Genomic DNA, 15,250 nt, shown 5'->3' on the forward strand with positions numbered 1-15,250 from the left:
ATAAGCCCTTTATTTTTTATTTATTTATTTTTAAAAAGATTTATTTATTTGTCAGAAAGAGAGAGTACAAGCAGGGGGAGCAGCACACAGAAGAGACAGAGAGAGAAGCCGGCTTCTTGCTGAGCAGGGAGCCCAGTGTGGACCCCATCCCAGGACCCTGGGATCATGACCTTAATAGAAGGTAGCTGCCACCCAGGCATCTCATATGAGCCCTTCAGAAGCAGACAGGTTTTTCTGGCTGGTTGAAGAAGGAGTCGTCAGAGACATTTAAACAGGAGGGAGATTTTATACAAGGGAGGTTCTCTGTGGCTGAATGGAAGGTTCCGTGTGGCAAAGACCTGAGAGCCCCTTCTGGGAGCTGAGAGCAGTTCCTGGCTGGCTGATCATGAGACAGCAGAGACCTCTCAGTCCTACAACCACAAGGAAATGAATTCTGTCAGTAACCACAGCGGTTATTAGAAGAACAGCCTGAGATTCCAGATTAGAAGTAGAGCTCTGGCCCCCACCTCGTTTGCACCCAGTGAGACCCTGAGCAGAAAAGCCAAGGGTACCACATCCAGACTTCTGACGTACAAGTTGTGTGATTGTGAATTTGTGTTGTTTTATGCTGCTCAGTTTATCGTAGTTTCTTACACAGCAGTAGAAGACTGATAAAAGAGAGATGCAGAGTAAATGCTGAATGAATACATGAATGGAAACATGCACTTTGGGTGGTCACAAAGGCCTCTCCTCAGGCCCCTCCACGAGGAGGGGTTTTCGGTAGAACCTTCTGCCTTCTGCTTCTGTCTCTCAGTTTCCGGACATGTATAGCCCAGCTTCACACTTCCTCTCAGGGGAGCTGCTCCTGAAGGCCCACATCTCTTTAGTTCTGCATTTAGCATGGGTAGGGGCACCCCTCACAACACTGCCTTCATCTTTGTGAATACGTCAGCCTCCTGCTGGGTTCTGGATAGACATTTCACACAACCCACAGACTACCTTAGTCTCTTCCGGCTGCCATTACTAAACACCACAGACTGGGGGTTTTCGACAACATTCATTCATTTGTCCCCATTCTGGAGACTAGGGGGTCTAAGACCAAAGTGCCAGCGACGTGGATTTCGTTCTGAGGCCTCTTTCCTCAGCTTGTGGGAAGCTGCCATCTCATGGTGTGCTCACGTGACCTCTTCTTTGTGTGTGTGTTGGGGTGGGCCTAACGTCATCGCGAGGGTCTTTGTAAGAGGGAGGCGAAGAGTTGGAGTCAGAGGCGATGTGACAATGGAAGCTAAAGGTCAGGGTCTTTCAGCTACAGCTAAGGAATGTAGGCAGTCTGTAGAAGGAAGAAGCAGGAAAAAGGATTCTTCCCGGAGCCTCTACAAGGGAACAGAGCCTGCCAACACCTCAATGTTAGCTCCACAACCCCCTTTCCAGACTCCTGACCTCCATACCCGTGACATAATACTTCTGTGTTGTTTTGAGCCACTAAGTTTGTAGTAATCTGTGATAGAAGCCATAGGAGACAGATACTATGGTATCAATGGCGCTGTTGGGGGCAAGAAGCCTTGTAGATGGAACCCAAGGGTTCTGGACCTGTGTGGACCAGTAACTCGGGGGTGATGGATGGTGGATCCCCAGAAGATGGCAGTGTGGACTGAAGACACAGAAGGTAAGAAGGTGTTTCTCCCCTACCCCCACCCCCACCGCCTCACCCCAAATTGATATCGGACTTCATGCATGCTTCCCAAAACTTGGGCCATCTCCCCAGGAGCTGAATTACTCTAGATGATTTCTGCCACATTGGCTGAATGGAAGCTTAAAATGCAAATGAAATTGGATTATAGACATGAAAGACGCTTGAGTCTCGTATGCCTGAGGTGAGATTTCTGATTTATACCTGATGTGCACGTCACAGAATATGTCCTTTCCAGGGCCCTGGGAGTATCTATGGAGTGGGACCTGTATGGGTCTGCGGTCCTTTAAGAATTAACTGGAGGTAAGAAAATCAGAATGTTCAGTGGTTTTTAAAAAATTATAATTTTTTATTTTGAAACAGTTTAAGATTCCTAAGAAGTTGCAAACATAATACAGGAAGATCTCATGTCCTTCTTCCCCAGCTTCTCCCAATGATCCTGGTACATTTTTCAAAATGAAGAAGCTGGTGTTGGCACAATAATAGCACAGGCCTTATTACTATTATTTATTACTGGCTTTTACTAGTTTTTCTCCTGCAGTCTTTAAAAAAGAATTTTTTTTTGTCCTGTGAAATTTGAGGTACAGTTTTTCACTTTATAATTATTTCTTTAATTAAGATTTTTATTTTGAGATAACTATAGATTCACAGGCTGAGGATCCCTTATGTTGCCCTTGTACATCCATACCCCATTCTCTTCCTTGGCAAACATCACTGTGTTCATCTAACCCATAATTTTGTCATTTCCATTCTAGGATCTTCCATCAGTGGAAGCTTACTATATGGGACCTGTTAGGCCTGGGGTTCTTCCACTCCGAATAATTCTCTGAAGATTCCAGCAGGTTGTTGCCTGGTTCAATAATTGGTTTTTATTCTGGAGCCGTATTCTTTGTTATGGATGTGTTATAGTTTATTTAACCATTTACATGTTAAGGGACATCTGGTGCTTTTCTAGTTTCTGGCTCTTCTGAATAAAGATGCTGCAAACATTTGGTGTAAATCGAAGACTTCATTCGTGTGGGATAAATGCCCAGGAGTAAGATTGGTAGGTCCTATGATCTTTGAGTTTGACTTTGGGTTTTGTAACAAACTGCCAAACTCTTTTCTTGAGTGGTTGTACCATTTTATAATTCCACCAGCAATGTCTGAGTGAGTGACCCAGTTTCTCTGCATCTTCACCAGCATTTGGGGTTGTAAACACTTTTTAGTGCAAACACTAAAAATATTTTAGATTTCTGATAGGCGTGTAGTGCTATCTCATTGTGGCTTTAATCTGCATTTCCCTAATGTCTAAGGATAGTGAATATCCTTTGATGTGCTTATTTGAGTCTACGGCCATACCACCCTGAGCGTGCCCGATCTCGTCTGATCTCGGAAGCTAAGCAGGGTTCGGGCCTGGTTAGTACTTGGATGGGAGATGTTTGACATCTGTACCTTTCCTCCGGGGAAATATCTCATTGTGTCTCTTGCCCTTTTCTAATTAGATTGTTTTGATACTGTTGCATTTTAGGAAGTCTTCATATCCCCTGACTAGCACTTTCTGTGTTGGGTGTATGGTTTGCAAATATTTTCTCTGACTCTGTAGCTCTTTTTTTTTTTTTCATACTTTTGACATGGTCTTTCACAGAACAAAATGTTTAATTTTGTTGAAGTTCTATATTTAATTTTATTATTATTATTATTATTATTACTATTATTATTTAGTTTTCAAGTCTTTGGAGATTTTTCTGTTATTTCTGTAATTAATTTCCAGTTTGGTCCCATGGTGGTTGGCATCTTTTGCTTTTCACCTTCCCTGTGGTGGTGGTGGTGGTTTTTTTTTTTTTTTAATTGAAAAATAGTTGACACACAGTGTTACATTCATTTCAGGCATACGGCGGAGGGATTCAATGACTCTTTACCTTATGCTGTGTTGACCAGATCGACAGAGTTGCTTTTCAATGAAACAGGGCTCTCTAAAGGAAAGTGGATCAAAACTCATCATCTTTGGAGCACTTGTGAGGAGAATTCCGAAAGCTGCTCTGATAACTGGAGAGCTCCAGGGATTCCGCAAAACTGGGGATGAAGCAGCTGGTCCTTCTCTCACCTGCTCCTGGGACGTGGCTCTGGTAAGTGCCAGGGTGGGTGACTGTGCCCTCAGCAGGCCAGACTTCGCACTGACAACTGGATGACTCCCGGGAGGATCCGGAAGGCCCACCCCAACTGGGGCCAAGTGTAGGATTCTCATTTCCCTTCCAGCTTACCTCCTGCCTGTGGAAAATACTCAATTACATTGTTTTGAAACAACCTCACATTATAGGGACAGTATCACTGCCTTTTTTGCTCATTGCTGCATCTTTGAACACTTGGAATTGGGTCTGGATCTGGTATATAGACTCTCAACAGATGTTTGTTGAATGAATAAACTACATAGTTGTATTCATTGAACTCTAAATGTTGCTAGGCAGGGACCGTTTCTGTGGTACTGCATCTCTAAGGCTTCCTCCAGAACCAGGCACATAGTATGTGATCAATAAAATCTATCGAACTGAGTTGCTCCTGAGATATCCCTTAATTCCTTAGAGGAGTTGCTGTGGCCCTGTGGTGAGGAGCAGAGTTCAGAGTCAGGCAGTCCTGAGTGTGAATACTATCTCTGATGTTTTCTCTCTGAGGTTCGTGTGGCAAGGGCAGGTCCTGATCCTCTGTATCCTTTGTGAAAGATAGGACTAAGGATACTCACTGAGTCACTTCAGTCCACTGGTTGTTGAGAGAGTTAAATTGAAGGCCCATAACATTTAATAAATGGCAGTTGTAAGTACTGTTGTTGACGGGATGTCTAATTTCCCTTTCTTATGCAGATAATAATGCCCACGCCACTCAGCTGACGCTATGTCAGGCAGAGCTGGACAGGGCTTGAGCTGTGTACTTAGACAGTCATCCTTTGTCTAGAGCCTATGGATGGTGACGTGGGTACTTTGAGACTTACCTGTAGGTTGTAGAAAAGCCCACTGGAAATCCTAATCCATCCTTGATGAGACTACGTTGTGTGTGGTGTGTGTGTGTGTGTGTGTGTGTGTGTGTGTGTTGGGGTTGGGGGTTGGCATTACATACTGATGAACAAGGATTGATAGCCACACACGACTTCCAGAGAGCAATGAAGTGATTATTATATAATACATGCTATCTGGTAGACAAAGAATTTCAATCCCTAGGCATTGTGAAGGGAAATAAACCCAAGGGGCCTAAATGTTGCTCCTAAATGACTCGCGGTCTTTCCCTGATGGCCAGAGCCGAGAGATAATGAAGCTTAGTGGTTAAGGACAGGGGCTCTTGACCCAGATCTCTGGGAATAACATCCCGACACCTCCACTTACTAGCTGTGCTGCCTCGGGCAAGTTACCCTTCTGTCTCTTTGTCCTTGTCTGTGACATGGAGATATGGTGGTAGTGGCCATGTAATTAAGGGTGATCACGAGGACTTAATGAACCAATCCATGTAAAGAGCTTGCAGCCACCCCAGGGCCCGGTGGATGCTAAGACGTGGGATCTACCATTATCGGACAATCCCAGTTGCTTTACCTCTCTCACGAGTGTTGTCCCCCAGCCAAGGTCCTGGCTCCCCCTCTCAATGCCGCTCAGTGTAACCATGTTCTCCTGACTCAAGCTGGTTGTGGGGCAGAGGTGTGGACCCAGCCCTCACCTGGAGTCGGCCATGACAGTGTAAAGGGAGGATGACCTCAGCCCCAGGAATACTTCCTGATGAACACTAGCTTCTATTTATATAGCCCAGCCCTGGGCTTGCTCAGAGGATGCCTGCATTATGTATCTGGTCATCAGCTTGTCGGTCTCCTGAGTCTGGAATCATCCTCTGCTGTCATCAAGGGACCTGGGATTGCAATGTGTTGGAGCTGAGAACCGAACCTCAAAACCTCTCAAACGTACAGACAGATACAGTAGCAACCATGACCCAGGTAGGAAAGATGGGAAAGCCCAGTATTGGGGAGCCCTTGCCAGTTTCCAAAAACGTCTACAGACTCTGCCTCTGTCTCTCCCCTTTCACTGTGGTCTCTTGCTCAGACTCTTGAGGACCTCCTGATCAGTCCTTCTTCTTGTATCTTCGGGCATCTCCAATCTATTCTCTAGAGCGGGAGTTGGCACAATTTCTCTGTAGAGGCCAGATAGAAAATATCTTAGCCTTCACAGGCCGCAAGTCTCTGTTTCAACTGCTGAATTCTCCTATTACAGCAGAGACATGGCCTTAGAGGATGCGTAAATGAATCCGGGCCACTGTTTCTCGATAAAACTTTACGTGTGGCTGCTGAAATGTAAATTTCACAAAATTTTCATGCATCAGGAAATGTTCACCTTTCTCCTCCTTTTTTTTTTTTTTTTTAAGATTTTATTTATTTATTTGACAGAGAGAGATCACAAGTAGGCAGAGAGGCAGACAGAGAGAGAGAGGAGGAAGCAGGCTCCCTGCAGAGCAGAGAGCCCAATGCGGGACTCGATCCCAGGACCCTGAGACCATGACCCGAGCTGAAGGCAGTGGCTTAACCCACTGAGCCACCCAGGCGCCCCATCTCCTCTTTTTTTTTTTAAAGGCAACTTAAAAATACTAAAACCATTCTTTTTTCTCTCTTTTTTTAAGTTTACTTCTTTATTTATTTAACTCATCTCTACACCCAACATGAGGCTCAGACTCATGACCCCCAAGATCAAGGATCACATGCTCTTTGGACTGAGCCAGCCGGGCACCCCTAAAAATGTCCAAACCATTCTTAGCTTGTGCACTGTCCCTAAATAGGAGGTAGGCTGGATTTGATCCATGGGCCATTGTTTGCCTAGGCTCGCTCTAGAAGGATTTTTCACAAATACATTACAACTGCTATTACGGCTGCTGCCGCCGCATGGCCGTCTGCTGAGTGTGTATGAGGCACCAGGCACCAAGCTAAGAGCCCCCCCGGGGATGCACTTGAACCTCACACACAGTACCAGAGGCACTATTTGCCTCCTTATTGAGAGCATAGGGCTTCCCCCCCGGCACCCAGCCAGAAAGTGGGAGAGCCAGGACTTGAAGCTGGCGTCTGAGTCCATGCCCTGCTCTGCCCTGCTGTCACACCACCTTGGGTAGGACCACAGTGGCTTCTCCCTGCTCCTGGAACTTACCCCATGGCCCTTCCCATGGTTCCGGGAGGCTCAGGATGTTTTCAACCCCCTTATGCCTCCAGCTCTCTCCTCCAGCTCGCTGCTCCCCATCATTTTTATTGTCTTTTTGTTCCTTGAACTCTCCAAGTTTATTTCTGGCTCAGACCTCTCACCTGCAATGCCCCTCCCTTCTCTGTTGGCTAAGCCGATGCCTGTGGGTCTGAGCTTAAGTGTCCCTGTCTCGGGAAGGCCTTCTGTAACCCCAGTGGGATTCTGCCTGGCAGAGTCAGTTCTCCGCTGCTGCAGGATTTATGACAACAGGCGACTGCCTCGGTCTGTAGTGATTTCATGTCCTTCTCCCCGGCTAGACTGGAACCCCATGATACACAATGGTGGGGGTGGGGGCTCGTGGCTGGACACACCTCATTCATATGTATTGTGAGCTCACAGCTGACCCAGAGTAAGTGCTCTACAAATATCGGGAGAGAGAATAATAACCAAATGCACTCTGCCTCTTAACCCTCTCCGTCATCCCTGGGAAGTGGTTATCACTACCCCCACCCTCAGCCTTATTACAGTCGGAGAAATCTGGATTCAGAACCATCAAGTTGCTTTTCCAAGGTGACAAAAACAATAGTCAAATTCAAGGTCTCCGATGCCGTGTCCAGTGACGTTATTAATGTGCCACGAACATTCCTTTACGATTATTCATACATGTGTGTATATTTATATAGATAATTTTTTTTTTTAAGTAGGCTCCACATTCAATGTGGGGCTTGAACCCATGACCCTGAGATCAAGAGTCACATGCTCTACCAACCGAACCAGCCAGGCACTCTATATAGAAAATTAATTTGGGTGAAGGTGCCTAAATTCAGAAGGTCTGTAATGGGATGGGGCACTTCTCTGTGCTACTCCTGTCTCCCAGCCACCAAGATCCCTTTCTAAAAGCAACTGATGGTGCCCGTTTCTTCCCCATCCTTTTAGAGACCACCTCTGCATATCTAGGAAAACATCTGTATTGATCCTCCTCCTTCCCATATTTGACATAATGGCAGCATAACATACATGCCATGACTACTTTTTTTTTTCTTAGCAATATGTTGTAGAGATTCCTATCCTACGTATTCTGACATATCCCTGCAGCTAGAGCTTTATTCTTAATTTTTTTTTTTTTTTATGGCAGCGGAGTATTTCATCATATACACATTCCACAATTTCTTTAACCATTCCCCCATGACAGACATTTGGGTTGCTTCCAATTTTTTTGCTGTTACAAACAATGAGTAACTTTGTAAATATGTCAATTCACACATGTGCCAGTATGTCTGAAGGATAACATTCTAGAAGTGGAACTGGTGAGATAAAGGGCATGCCACGATTTTTTCCCCCCTCTCTAACGTCTGTCTTTTCCGAAAGCATGACGCATCATTTCTAAGATTCACAACTGACCATGACATTTGGACCACAATTATGTCGGGTCAGTGTCTAGAGAGAAGCTGATGGAGGGGGGGCTCCCTTCCTAAGGGGATCTGAGACTCGGCCAAGTGCATTCTCCCTCCCCCGCCCCCCAACACACACCACCCCTCCATCCTGGCTCTTCAATTAACTCTCACTCCTGTGGACTCAGTCTTTGAAAGGCAGGCAGCATCGTCTGGTAGAATCAGCCTGGGATCCAAGATCAAACATGCCTCAAAAAAAGGACCTGCTCTGCAATTTATAAGCTGTGTGACCTAGGAAAAGTGACTTCGCCTTTTGAGTCTCAGTCTCCTCACCTATGAAATGGGACAAATGATTCTACCAGCCCACAGGGTGGTTGTGAGGTGGAAATAAACCAATCCACGTGTCCCAGCCAGCCCACAACACAGGCAAGCAATTTGTTATTATTATTATTATTATTATTAATTTGGATGTCTCAGAATCTCAAATGACAGATGTCGGCTAGACAGGGAAGGGTTAAAGCAGCGGGGATCGGGGGAGTTGGGAGGGGGAAGGAAATGGGGCAAGGCAGCTTCAGTCCCAGCAGACATGGGGTCAGTCTCAGGCCACGACGTGCCAGGGCCAGGGGTGAGAAGGTGATGTAACAGCTCCAGAGATAACCTTCATTTGTTTCCCAGCTTAGCTCCAGCCAACTGGGTTAATGGTTAAGTGAGTGGCGCCTGCATTGTGGGTGAGTGTGGTAGGCCTTCCTGCCTACTCGGGGGCTGAACATTGAACGTGGCCAAATTAAAAGCATCCTCTCGAAGTGAAGGCTGAGTTTTTCTCCGCTGGAAGTGCTGCGGAGACTGTAACCAGGAGCCAGCTCCCCCTCCACTGGGGAGAAGCTCTTGATATCTGTGGTGATAACTTCCCCATTGCTGCTGCTCTTGGGGTCCCTCTGTCCTCTGTAGTAGCCACTGTGCATCAAGGGCCAGGGACGGTGCTAACAAACGGACATTCATATTTCTCTTTTCGATAACACCTTGTGGGGGATACTATTCCCATTTTGCAGATGAGGAAAACTGAGGCTCATTGACGCTCATTGCCTCAGATCATACCACGAGTAAGCCGGGAGCTGGAATTTGCACCTAGGTCTCTGTGACACTCCCAATCCGTATCTTTGCCTACTGCTCTATAACTCGAGTACCCTCACCACCTGGAACCCCGCCTCTCCGTCAGCATCACCTCCCGGTGCCACCACCATCACCGCCATGATTACAAGCATTATTACTGTCAGTTTCACATGTATCATCTTGATAATATTCCTAACGTGTGATGAGTATCGTAAGTCTGTTATCTTCATTTACTGGATGTATTAAGTGAGTTACTGTATGTGTATAAGAACAGTAGAGCTGGGCGACCCTGGGGTCTAGTTCTGCTCCCTCCCCCAGCACCCCCCACTATCATCCGTGTGGGAGACAGAATATAAGCCATGGAAAGTGTGGGCTCAGGAATTGGTTTGCCTGGTTTCAAGTCCTGGTTCTATGCTGATTGTCAGTGGGATAAACTGGTTGGTGTCTCTGAGCCTCAGTTTACTCACCTGTAAAACGGGGACATCATTACCCTGATCAGTGCGGCTGTCATGAGGTTGTAATGAGATGCGTGTGAATTGGGTGCAATCCCAGGTCTGTGGGGACATGAGGGGAAATGGCAGTGGCTAGCTTCTTAGTATATTTTATTAGGCTGCTAACTGTTCCAAGCCCTTCTCATTCTTCTGTGACCATGTCTGAGGAAAAAGGCTGAGAGATCTCAGAGCTGCTTAACCTCACCCTGACCCTCTCCTGGTCTGACCCGGACACTGCATTTGCCCATCGGAGTCACGTGAACAGGAGACAAAATCCTTGGTGGTGTTTGCAGAGCCAAATGGTCAACATGTCTGCTGTCTCGGCTGCTTTCTCTCTTTTCTTGGCTTCAGAATTTCCAATCCAATGAATTGGCTGGGTATCCTCAGATTTCGCTGTGAGAGTAGATTTTGCAGGCTTTTCCCAGTGGAGCCCTTGCTGGAGATGTTCTCAGGCCAGGAAAATTCTGCCCTTCCCTCCCCTCCCTCCCCCTCCCCTCTCTTCCCTGCTCCTCTCCTTCCCTCCCCTCATGTGCCAATGCCATTTACATAAAGGATGCAGTGAAAGAGACACCATGGTTGAGCTTCCTAGATTCTGTTCTGTATTCAAAGGTGCCAAGGACTTCTGGCTGTACCACGAGGGTCTAGTTTAATGTCTCACACCCAAAGTACCCACAGTCCAGGGTCAGGAAGACAGCAGGGGTGGGTCTGCGCCGAGCCCATGGCTCTCTGAGCTAAGAGCTTATCAGCACGTGGCTCCTGGTGTAAGTGGAGGGGCTTCTCCTTCACCCAGACCCCCAGGGAAAAAGGGAAGGATGGAAGGAACCGAGCAGTCCTTGCTACTCCTGACTCTGGGGGAAATGGAGGGTCGATGGAACACAGGGCAGGCTCGGGTACTGTTCTCCAAGGGGTACATTTCCTGGTCTATCCACCATAGCAGTGAGATTGTGACTGATGGCATTGAGTTCGGTGACCCTGTAACTCTCGCTACCCCTGACTCGCTCCACCCAGGAGAGGTGGTGCAGCAAGGTGAGGATGACTGGAGTTGAAGTGAGCTGGTCTTGAATCCTGGCCCTTCCCCTTATTATCCGTGTGATATTAGGAAAGTTACTTAACCTCTTGGGGTCTCGGTTTTCTCAAACACAAAGTGGGGGGGGGATCACAATATCCACTTGGTAAGTGTATGGGGGTATTGAAATGATATGGGAATGGTGTAGACATATGACGTTCACTAAGTGGAAGTGATTTACATTAAAAACGAAACAAAACTAAACAAACCAAAGGTCTCATGGGATTCCTTTCCCTTGTGGTCCTGAAAAGGAAAACTGAGTAGCTGAGAACAACAGAAGTCCAGATATGGGGTAAACGAAAATCGGTTTACCCCCACTGTATTTACAGCTATCCTATGAAGCAGACCTGGGCTGAACTATTAATTCTCTGCTTCCTGAACAACAATGAAGCTCATGGCCAGGAGCTACCAAAAGAAGGGCTGTTCTCCTGGGTCCTCCTGATCTCCTTTGCTGTCTTTGAGCTGGTTCTGGGTCTTCCACTGATCCATTTCCACACTTATATCTGTCTCTGCCCATTCATGCCAGAACAGTTACTTTCTTGTGACAGCTAATGAAAGAGTTACAGAGAATTCTCGGTCTCCCGTCTTGTAATTCCCAGCTTCAAAAAACGGAGTCTCCCCCAGCACCATGCCTGGAGCAGCTGAGATTTATGTACCTATTAGCAACTATAAGGATCCAAGCAAGTGCTGGCTGCCCAGATCTCAGTTTTGCACAGTGTCTGCTCTATCACTTGGTGTATGCGGTTAGAGCATTTTTTTCAAAAAACCCTTTAATTTTGAAATAATTGTAGACTCACAGGAAGTTTGAAAAGGGACTATAGAGAGGACTCTTGTACCCTTTACCCAGTTTTCACCAATGATTGCATCTTATGTAAGTATCGCCACCAGGAACTTGACATCGATACAATGTATGTCTATCATTCTGTGTCATGGATCACAGGTGCAGGTTTGTGTAACCACCGCCACAATCAAGATGTGGAACTAGTCCATCACCACAGTGATCTCTCTCTTGCTTCCCCTTCATAGTCACGCCTACTCCCTGTCTCCACCATCCCTAACCCTTGCTACCACTAATCTGTTTTCCAAACTGGCATACACTGGAGACTCCATCAATTGTTATGCTAAGACAGCAGGTGCAAGCTGTGGTGTTTGGTCCCCTAATTAAATGTTTTATTTCTAGGTGGTGGTGTTGGTGGAGGTATGGGTGTGTGGCTGGGAGTGTGGCTGAAGGTCTTAATGAAGCTCTTTAGCTGTCCGAGGGCAAATGACCTTCCCAGGGCTGCCTGAGAGAGTCTCCTTTGGTCTTTGGAGTGTCCTGCTATGCAGATCAAATCATTCTGTACCCATTCCTGCTTGCAGTACGATACAGCAATCTGGAGTACAGGTTTTTTGTTTGTTTTGTTGTTGTTTTTACATTTTATTTATTTGAGAGAAAGAGAGAGAGAGAGAGAGCAGAAGCAGGGAGAGCGGGAGAGTGGGAGAGGGGGAGGGAGAAGCAGACTCTCAGGGAGCCCTGATAATGCAGGGCCTGAGCCCAGGACCCTGGGATCATCACCTGAGTTCAAGGCAGATGCTTAAGGAGCTGAGTGATCCAGGCGCCCCTAGAGGACAAGTTTAAGAACAATTCCTTGTTTTGCATCTACCACAAAACACAGAGCTGCCCTCTACTCCCATTGCAGCAGAAACCTGCAACCAGCCAAGTCATCACTGACTCTTCCTTGCTACATCCTGCCCTTGAGAGTTTTCCAGAGTCCCGGGGCACCTCTCATCCTGCACTCACCCTCACTCTTGCTGGGTCATCTCACCCCAACCATGGGGCTTCAATAATCACTCAAGGTGATGACATCACGCTGTTTAATTTCTCAGATCATTATTCCCCATTCTGACCTGGTCCCTTTCCCCCCAAAGCAGGACTTCGGTGTCCCCACACTCACGGTGGCATTTCAACCACCCGTCATTTGGGAACTTAGTTAAAAATTGTTTTTCTGTCCATTTTTCCCCCTTAGCTGGTCTCCCTTGCCTGACCTCAAGTTAAGCAGGCATCTCTCCTTGAGCTTATACACAGGATGTCAGTGCACCATAATCATGTTTATTAATCTTGCGGAATTGTTTTTACCTTTTTAGCATGACCAGAAAGTACTTACTCTCTGATTTGCTTTTAGATTTTAAATTGAAGCACTATCCCAGCAGGTGCTCCGTGTTTTTTCTCCTATCCCCTGCAGACTTCATTCCGCTCGTCCTTTCCCAGCCCGCGCTTCTTCTCAGTTTCCCTTCGTGCCTTACTATCGTTATTTTTTTTATGGGCTCGTATTTTGATGTTGTTTTCCAAAATGGATGCCTCAGACAGCAGGTGACACCATAAATAGATCAGTGTGGGTCCTATGTGTCCTGGATCCTTCTGTCTTTGATGTCCTCCTCAGATGTCACGTTCTCCATAAAACCCTTTCTAATTTCCCAATCAGGAATTCTTTTCAGTTCTTTCAGTATTCTTAAACACTTCTTTCTGGTCTTGATTCACTCTGCCTTGTGTTAGAGGACATTTAATGCCCCTCCATTAGTCTGTCACCTCCTTGAGTATGGAGCTCACACTTTATTCATCTTGGAACCACCTCAAGGATAGAATAAAGTCTTGCTTGTGGGAGATTCTCCGGAAAGGCTTGAAAAATTCTGTCACCTTAGGCAAGTCAGTCTCCCTCTCTGGTCATCCTCCATGTCCTTATCTCTGAAGTGCAGAGGTGCACAGGGTTGGATAAGGTGAACTTCAAGACTCCACCCACCTCAAGAACGCTTCAAAGAAAACAGTTGTCTCCCTTGCCAGCTCTGCCCTTTCTGGAATTGTCTCTCTAGCATAACCCCAGAGAGCTGTGCAGCAGCCTTCCATAAAAAGGATAGTTTCTTATATTTTAATGCCACATATATGTATGACTCTGTCAAAGATAAAATTAAACACTCCCATCCCACTCAGTCAATTAAGCATCCGACTCTTGATTTTAGCTCAGGTCATGATTTCAGGGTCCTGGGATCGAGGCCCGAGGCAGGCTCCATGCTCAGTGGAGAGTCTGCTTGAGATTCTCTCTCTTTCTCCCTCTGCCTTTCCCCGCTTCCCAAAATAAATAAATAATTAAATAATTAAACCAATCTTTAAAAAAAATTCCACCACCCCAGGAAAACAACCAAGCTAAAAAAGACTGGGAAAAAGTACGCCTATACCAACACTCACATACTACGCACATGGACACGTACAATGCAGGTGTTAGTGAGAAAGGAAAGGGTTGGCTTACACAGAGGGAGGGCCACCAAACAATCTCTGACCGTATATATCTTTTGCCTGCTTTGGAGCGTCACCCAGTGATGTTCCAGTTGTAACTATGTATTGTCCTTTCCTTGCTCACCTCAGTTAGTCTTTCCCCTGGGTTATTATTTACGACGTAAACATACCCATCTCGTTCAGGTGCAAGATATTTTCTAGTCCAGTTTGCGTGGAAGAACCTTAGCAAGATAAAGGCATTTGCATATTATTTCCTAAAAGAAGAAAAGGAAGAAAAGACATACCATCACTCCAACATCCCACAGTCTTTCTAAAATAAACCTTACTTCTTAATTATCCTGAATGGACAACTCGATCTGTTTCATATGAATGTAAAAGTGTTGATACTAATTAAGGAAAAAGAAAAGCACAAATAACTAGTAAGAACTTAAAATTCTTCCTTATATTTGTATAGGGCTTCGCAGTTAAGGAAAGTATGCTTTTCCAGGTTTTATTTTATTTAATGACTAAAACAACCCACTGGAGGAAGTAGGTGGAGTATTACGCAGTAGCGCCCTCCCTTATCCAAGGGGGATATGTTCCAAGACCCCCAGGAGATGCCTGAAACCATGGATAGTACTGAGAACCCTATTATATACACAATAAAAGCGTTATCTTCTTTAGCCATTCATCTGTTGACAGACATTTAGGTTGTTTCCTTGAATTAGCTATTGTGAATAATGCTGCAATCTTCCCTTTTTAAAATCTGTCAGGGTAGGTTTCAGGAGAGTTCATTCTGTGCCAGGCATGAGGGAATGAATAACACAGACCCAGTCCTTGCCCTCATGGAAATCACAGTCTAGCGGACAAGTGGGCACTGAGCAAACATGAACAGATCTGGAATCACAGACTGTGAAGGCAGAGGGAAGGAAGCTGGTGCTGCCTGGGAGAGAGAATGACAGGGGGCTGAATTAAGAGTGAGAATCCTGAGATCAGAGCACGGAGCAGGAAATCTATTTAGTGAGGTTGACCTGCATTAAAAAAAAAAAAAAAAAAAATGAAGTGATGGGCGCCCTGGTGGCTCAGTGGATTAAGACTCTGG

The sequence above is a fragment of the Mustela lutreola genome, chromosome 3, assembly GCF_030435805.1.
Source record: "Mustela lutreola isolate mMusLut2 chromosome 3, mMusLut2.pri, whole genome shotgun sequence".
Lineage (NCBI taxonomy): Eukaryota > Metazoa > Chordata > Mammalia > Carnivora > Mustelidae > Mustela > Mustela lutreola.